Consider the following 7,193-nt stretch of genomic DNA (forward strand, 5'->3'; position numbering starts at 1 on the left):
TTCAAGCTATGTTACTTTAATCTGAGGCATGATCATGCTTGAGCTTCTTCCAAAGATTTATTATTAACTTATTGCCCTTTATAGAAAAATATTCTAGTCTAGTCTTCTTATCAATTTTACAGAATTCAAGACACATTTACATATCACACAAATTATTACAAGTCAATTAATTCTTAGGATGGTCAATATGATTTAGTCTTGTGATATTAAGGCATGTCTTGCTCAACATACGCCTTGATTAGTAATGATTATTTTTGGTGGAATGTTATCAACCGCTTCCAACCATGTCCTCAAAATCCATTTATATGATGCCTCCATTTCATCCCTTACGAGTGTGCAAATCCAAACAATATATTTTGATAATGGTGGTTTACGCTCGTAATAGGTATGAAAGGCATACAGTAGATATCTGTCCGATAAGTTGAGTCGACTGTAACCACATCACCAAAGTTCTTGTATGTGTTGATGGACCAAGGATCAACCCACACTAAACCCCTTACACGACTCTCATCATCCACATTAACTTCATAAAAAAAATTCCCAAAAGTATTTGCTTGTAGTTCTTAGAGCAATTGCAACCCACACGATGCCCGAATCAAACACTCGACATTGAATATCACATATGACATTACGTACATCTTGATTAGTAAAACCAAGATTTTAAACACCGCCCCTTGCCTCGCTAATAAAGTTCATTACTTTAATGGTATCGATCCCCGATTTTTTAAACAACTCAACCAATATTCGGGTTAGGGGATCTATATTGTGTGATCTTTGGAAAAAATGTACTTTTTCCAGCGATAACATATTATGATTGTGATTCAAGTTGACCAAACTAACTTCCCATTTTTATATCTTCACTCTATGAACAACACACATTCGAGCTTCACAATTCGTTCATGGAATGACCTCTCGCATTCGCTTTCCCTTGCCAAATTCTTACAGTATTGCTCCTAACCTTCCACCCTTTTGATAGATGAACATACATGAAGATGGTTCATTAATTTTTGAATACTAATGTGTATTCTTAATTAAAACCTCAAATCCCACCCTTTTATCATAATTTTTATAAAAATCCTCCGCCTCTTCCAATATGTCAAAAACCATGTTAACACAGGAACAATATCGTTCATATTCGTAAACCCGTGACTTTCATTTTTATCATTTTTGGGGAACATTGACATCAACATCATCATTTTTAAAATCATCATTTTCTTCAACCATTACATCCTCTTCTTTATCATTATCATTATCCAAATTACCCATATAAGCAACATTTTTTCTTTTACCAACATTATCTATATCTTCATCACTATCAATCTTAACTATTTCTTCATCAAAATTTATTTTGCGACAAGCTACCAGATCATCTCTAACGGGCGTATAATAATTGTCGATATCATTATCATTACCCATAGGAGAATTGCCAAACAAAAATGAATCCATAGTGAATATAAAACTAACCTCTTTAAGCTTTATAACCCTTTCCCTAATTGTAGAAATGAAATGAAGTTTGGAAAATTGAAGAATAAGGAAGAAACACACAAAATACACAAAATAAAAATTTGTACATGTTGCATTTAATTTTGCCACTACCAGGACTCCATCTATGATTCATTACGACAGAAGAGTGCCCAGCAATGGGTCATTGCTATAGGTGGTGCATCCGTCCCAACCACCAACTTTTTATATTAATTGATGTGGAGGCGGGAATTCCAGGACCCAACAACGAGCTATTGCGGTAGGAAAGACCTACCACAATAAGCTATTGCTGCATGCTTTTTTGCTTTTCATTTTTCTTTTATTTTATTATTTAATTATATCTATACAAAAATATAATAAAATAATTAAAGCTCTAAAAACTGTACAACCATTATACTTGTAATTTATAATAACACATTTCAAGACATTATTTCATTTCATAGTTATGAACATAGGAACTAAATAGTAGATAAGTATTTTGTGATTAAATTAAATTAAAATACAAACTAAATTAAAATACAAACTACATTAAAATAAAAACTATAAACTGCACCACAACCAATTTAAATATACTCTCCCACACACAACTCCACCTACTTCCCTCAGTTTTTAATTGAACCCATTAATTGGTGAACTTTTTTTAAAATCGAACTTCACTATATTTTTCCGTATCCTCCAACAAACAGTATGAATACCATATGTGATATATTCCGGAGAAATCATTAATTATGTCTACGAGAATTACTAAAATCTACTAATGCCTGGAATAGTACTGATTTCAACTTAGTGATTCGAGTAAGCTTAGATATTGATTTGTCGCCGTAATATAGAAAATATACTATGAAAATTGATGAGTGGGTGTAGAAAAATATGGTGAAGATATTTTTTTAAAAAAGTTAACGGACTAACAGAAAAAGACAAATTAAAAATTGAAGAGGTAAATATATACATGAATACATAGTAAACATAAAGAAGAGAGAAAGGGATTAAACATATGGCTGTTATTGGTTTGTAGTTTATATTTTAATATTGGTTTGTATTTTGAGCGTGCGCGCACACACACACATATATATAGGGGCTACTCCACTAGAAATCATTTTAAAATAAAAATTAAAAAGTACCGACCCAACCAACTGTTTTAAAATTATTTGGCCCACTATATACACAATTACACGCACATGTCAACATCGCCTCCTTTTTCATCTTTTTCAAATCTATGACCAACAACCGCTGGCCTCTGTTACTCCGACGAAACTTTCCCCCTCTCTATAGACTATTTCTTATTTCTTGTATATGGCCACTGATAAGTGGCATTTTATGCCACTTAGAACGTCTTAAAATGGCATAAATTGGTGTTTTGGAATCAAGTATTTTGTGTATTTGATGCATTTTTCTAGTGTTTATGCATTTCAGGGTTTTAGTTGCATTTCGGGGGAGGAATCATCAAGAATAAGCCTTGGCATGTGTTCACCATTGCGAGAGGAAAGAAACGGGCAGATTACGGCGAAGAAACGGAGCAAAATCAGAATTTTTCCTGTAGAGGTCTGAGCGCCCGCTCAGCATTGCTGAGCGGCCGCGCAGCAAGCTGAGCGCCCACTCAGCTATGCTGAGCGGCCGCGCAGGGTCGGGAAAAAAGACAATTTATTTTAGGACTTCTACTTCTGTTTGGTTTCCACTTCTATGTAATCTGAGTTTTATGGGACTATTATATAAGTAGATTTGAGACGTTTTCACAAGGGTGGATTGAAGAAGATTGTGTTTTTAAGTAAGGAGCGAAGGAGATAAGGAAGAAGACCGATTTGGCACACCGCAACGAAGAGGAAGCATATATTCTTGTGATTCTTATTTCATTGTAACGTTGGATGCTAGTTTTCTTGCTTTGAACTTATTTACTCTTGTGACGTACTCTGGTTTAATATAATTAGTTTAGTTATTATTTTCTTGTGTTTGTTTATCATGATTTTATATGAACCCATGATGACGATAAGTTCTATTATGGGCTAATCGTGATCATGGGGTTGCAAAGAATTTATTATGGAATTCTTTAGTTAATTGTTTAATACTTTAGTGTGTGATGATTGTATGATATCTAGTATTGGTTGTGCGTATTCGTCTTATGTGCGTCGCGAATATATAAGATAGGGTGTTAATCTCTTGTGAAGCGACGGTGAATCTTGAGATTTAGAACTTGCCATGCTAGCATAGGATCATGTACGTTGTGCATGATTAGTGGGTAACTCTAACAGTTTTATTTATGCCAACGTCTTAAAATGGCTTAAATTGGTGTTTTGAAATCAAGTATTTTGTGTATTTGATGCGTTTTTCTAGTGTTTATGCATTTCAGGGTTTTAGTTGCATTTCGGGGGAGGAATCATCAAGAATAAGCCTTGGCATGTGTTCACCATTGCGAGAGGAAAGAAACAGGCAGATTACGGTGAAGAAACGGAGCAAAATCAGAATTTTTCCAGTAGAGGTCTAAGCGCCCGCTCAGCATTGCTGAGCGGCCGCGCAGCAAGCTGAGCGCCCGCTCAGCTATGTTGAGCGGCCGCGCAGGGTCGGGAAAAAAGACAATTTATTTTAGGACTTCTACTTCTGTTTGGTTTCCACTTCTATGTAATCTGAGTTTTATGGGACTATTATATAAGTAGATTTGAGACGTTTTCACAAGGGTGGATTGAAGAAGATTGTGTTTTTACATAAGGAGCGAAGGAGATAAGGAAGAAGACCGATTTGGCACACCGCAACGAAGAGGAAGCATATATTCTTGTGATTCTTGTTTCGTTGTAACGTTGGATGCTAGTTTTCTTGCTTTGAACATATTTACTCTTGTGACGTACTCTGGTTTAATATAATTAGTTTAGTTATTATTTTCTTGTGTTTGTTTATCATGATTTCATATGAACCCATGATGACGATAAGTTCTATTATGGGCTAATCGTGATCATGGGGTTGCAACGGATTTATTATGGAATTCTTTAGTTAATTGTTTAATACTTTAGTGTATGATGATTGTATGATATCTAGTATTGGTTGTGCGTATTCGTCTTATGTGCGTCGCGAACATATAAGATAGGGTGTTAATCTCTTGTGAAGCGACGGTGAATCTTGAGATTTAGAACTTGCCATGCTAGCATAGGATCATGTACGTTGTGCATGATTAGTGGGTAACTCTAACAGTTTTATTTGCCCTATGTAATCAAAAGGAATAACTTGTGCTTAAATCATTGTGTTGTCAATTTCTGTAGACATATAGGAACTCAACATAATTGATGACTATTCAACTTCTATCTTAATTGTGGATGCTTGGTAGAATGGTATTAGTACAATGAAAGTTGGATTTTATCAGTTTCGTGTTATTCGATTAATATCATCACTGTCACATGCTAAAGGTAATAACAATGGCTATAGAAGGAAGTAATAATGAAGTTGTGATCTCATGAGTGTTTTATTATTGATAAATTAAAGTGTTAGTTAAGTGGTTAATTAAGTAGTTAATTATAGTTAATATTTAATCAACAATTTTAAGTGTTAGTGTCTTAACGTTGAGAAGTAATCATACATTGGTGAGTGAGTTTAATTAGACAATAATTTAGTCTGAGTCTCTGAGGGAACGAACTAGAAAGTATTCTATATTACTTGCGAACGCGTATACTTGCGTGAATATTAGCGCGTGTTTTCGCCTTAACAAGTTTTTGGCGCCGCTGCCGGGGACTCAGCATATTTGTTTAGTTTATGTACTTACCATCATTGATCATTAGGACTCAGTGATTAGGATGTAGTAGTTACTTATTTTTTCTGGTTGTGTTTCAGGTACTTTAGCAAGCGTTTATGCAAACTCGTTCTCGTGCTCGCAAGAGGACTTTAGATACAGCTGAGGAGACAGACAAAGTTCTTGATATTCCGGAGAAGTTAGATTTTGAGGATTCGGATTCAGGAACTGAGCAGAAAGAACCAGTAAACATGGGAGATCGTATTGTTCAAGCTGATCGAGCTCTTATGGATTTTTCTCGGCCTAAAATTGATGATATTCAGTCAAGCATCCTTCATCCGGCTATTCAAGCTAACACCTTTGAAATCAAGCCGGGCACTATTTAGATGGTGCAGAATTCTGTTTCTTTTGGAGGAGCGGCAACTGAAGACCCCAACATGCACATAAGGAATTTTGTCGAGATCTGCAGCACTTTTAAGTATAATGGTGTGATTGATGAGGCTATCAAGTTGAGGCTTTTCCCATTCTCACTGAGGGACAAGGCTAAAGACTGGTTCCATTCTGAACCAGCTGGGTCCATCACTACGTGGCAAGATCTTGCGCAAAAGTTTCTGGTGAAGTTTTATCCGATGGCAAAGACTGCTGCTATGAGAAGTGCTCTTACTCAGTTTGCGCAGCAACCTGCAGAATCTATGTGCGAGGCTTGGGAACGCTACAAGGAAATGTTGAGAAAATGTCCACATCATGGAATGCCGGATTGGATGGTGATCACTGGTTTCTATAATGGTTTGGGGGCCCAATCTCGGCCCATGCTCGATGCAGCAGCTGGAGGCGCCTTATGGGCTAAAAGCTATACTGAGGCGTATAATCTTATAGAGACGATGGCTGCAAATGAGCATCAAAACCCAACTCAGAGGATGACATCAGGCAAGGTAGCAGGTATTCTGGAAGTTGATGCAGCCACCGCTATTGCAGCCCAGCTCCAAGCGCTATCAATGAAGGTTGATTCTCTGGCTATATATGGAGTTAATCAAATAGCTATGGTTTGTGAGCTTTGTGCAGGTTCTCATGCTACGGATCAGTGTTCTCTTATCAATGAATCTGTTCAGTATGTGAATAATTATCAGCAACAACAGCAGCCTGTGCCAGTGACCTATCATCCTAACAACAGAAATCATCCAAATTTCAGCTGGGGGAATAATCAGAATGCTATTCAGCCACCATATCAGCAAGGAGTGAGTAAACAGTTTAACCCACCTGGATTCCAGCAGCCACAGCAGTATGTTACAAGGCAATCATATCCTCAACAGGGAAGTACAGCTGCACCTACTAGTGCTAATTTTGAGGAACTTAAGCTGTTATGCAAGAGTCAGGCGGTTTCTATCAAGACCTTGGAAAATCAAATCGGTCAATTAGCCAATGCAGTGCTCAATCGTCAACCTGGCACTCTTCCCAGTGACACGGAAGTACCAGGAAGGAAGGAAGCTAAAGAGCAAGTCAAGGCTATTACCTTAAGGTCTGGAAAAGTAGCTGATGCTGAAAAGGCAAAAGAAGTAGAAGCTGAAATTAGAGATGAAGAACCAAAGCAAAAGGAGAAAGCGGCGGAACCAAGGAAGACTACTGTTGAACACACTCTGCCTGAGGCTAATACAGGGGAGAAACAGCTCTATCCTCCACCACCTTTTCCTAAGAGATTGCAGCAACAAAAGCTGGATAGACAGTTCGGGAAGTTTCTGGAGGTGTTCAAGAAACTTCACATCAATATACCTTTCGCTGAGGCTCTGGAACAAATGCCTAGTTATGCGAAGTTTATGAAGATTATTCTTTCAAGGAAGGTGAAACTGGATGACCTTGAAACCGTTGCTCTCACGGAAGAATGCAGCGCTGTTCTGCAGCAAAAGTTACCACCAAAACTGAAAGATCCAGGAAGCTTCACCATTCCTTGCACCATTGGCAATCTGACTTTTGACAAGTGCCTTTGTGATTTGGGAGCAAGCATTAA

At 37.2% G+C, this 7,193-nt stretch overlaps 1 non-coding gene across 1 annotated transcript; it reads right to left on the reverse strand.

Moving 5' to 3' along the window:
* Positions 1 to 5,835: 5,835 nt before the first annotated feature.
* On the reverse strand, positions 5,836 to 5,942 carry LOC141700071 (small nucleolar RNA R71). Its single transcript, XR_012566210.1, has one exon. It is a non-coding gene; the product is annotated as a small nucleolar RNA R71 (small nucleolar RNA).
* Between the last annotated feature and the right edge of the window lie 1,251 nt (positions 5,943 to 7,193).

This window comes from Apium graveolens, unplaced genomic scaffold, assembly GCF_009905375.1.
Source record: "Apium graveolens cultivar Ventura unplaced genomic scaffold, ASM990537v1 ctg1735, whole genome shotgun sequence".
In the NCBI taxonomy this organism is placed as follows: Eukaryota; Viridiplantae; Streptophyta; class Magnoliopsida; order Apiales; family Apiaceae; genus Apium; species Apium graveolens.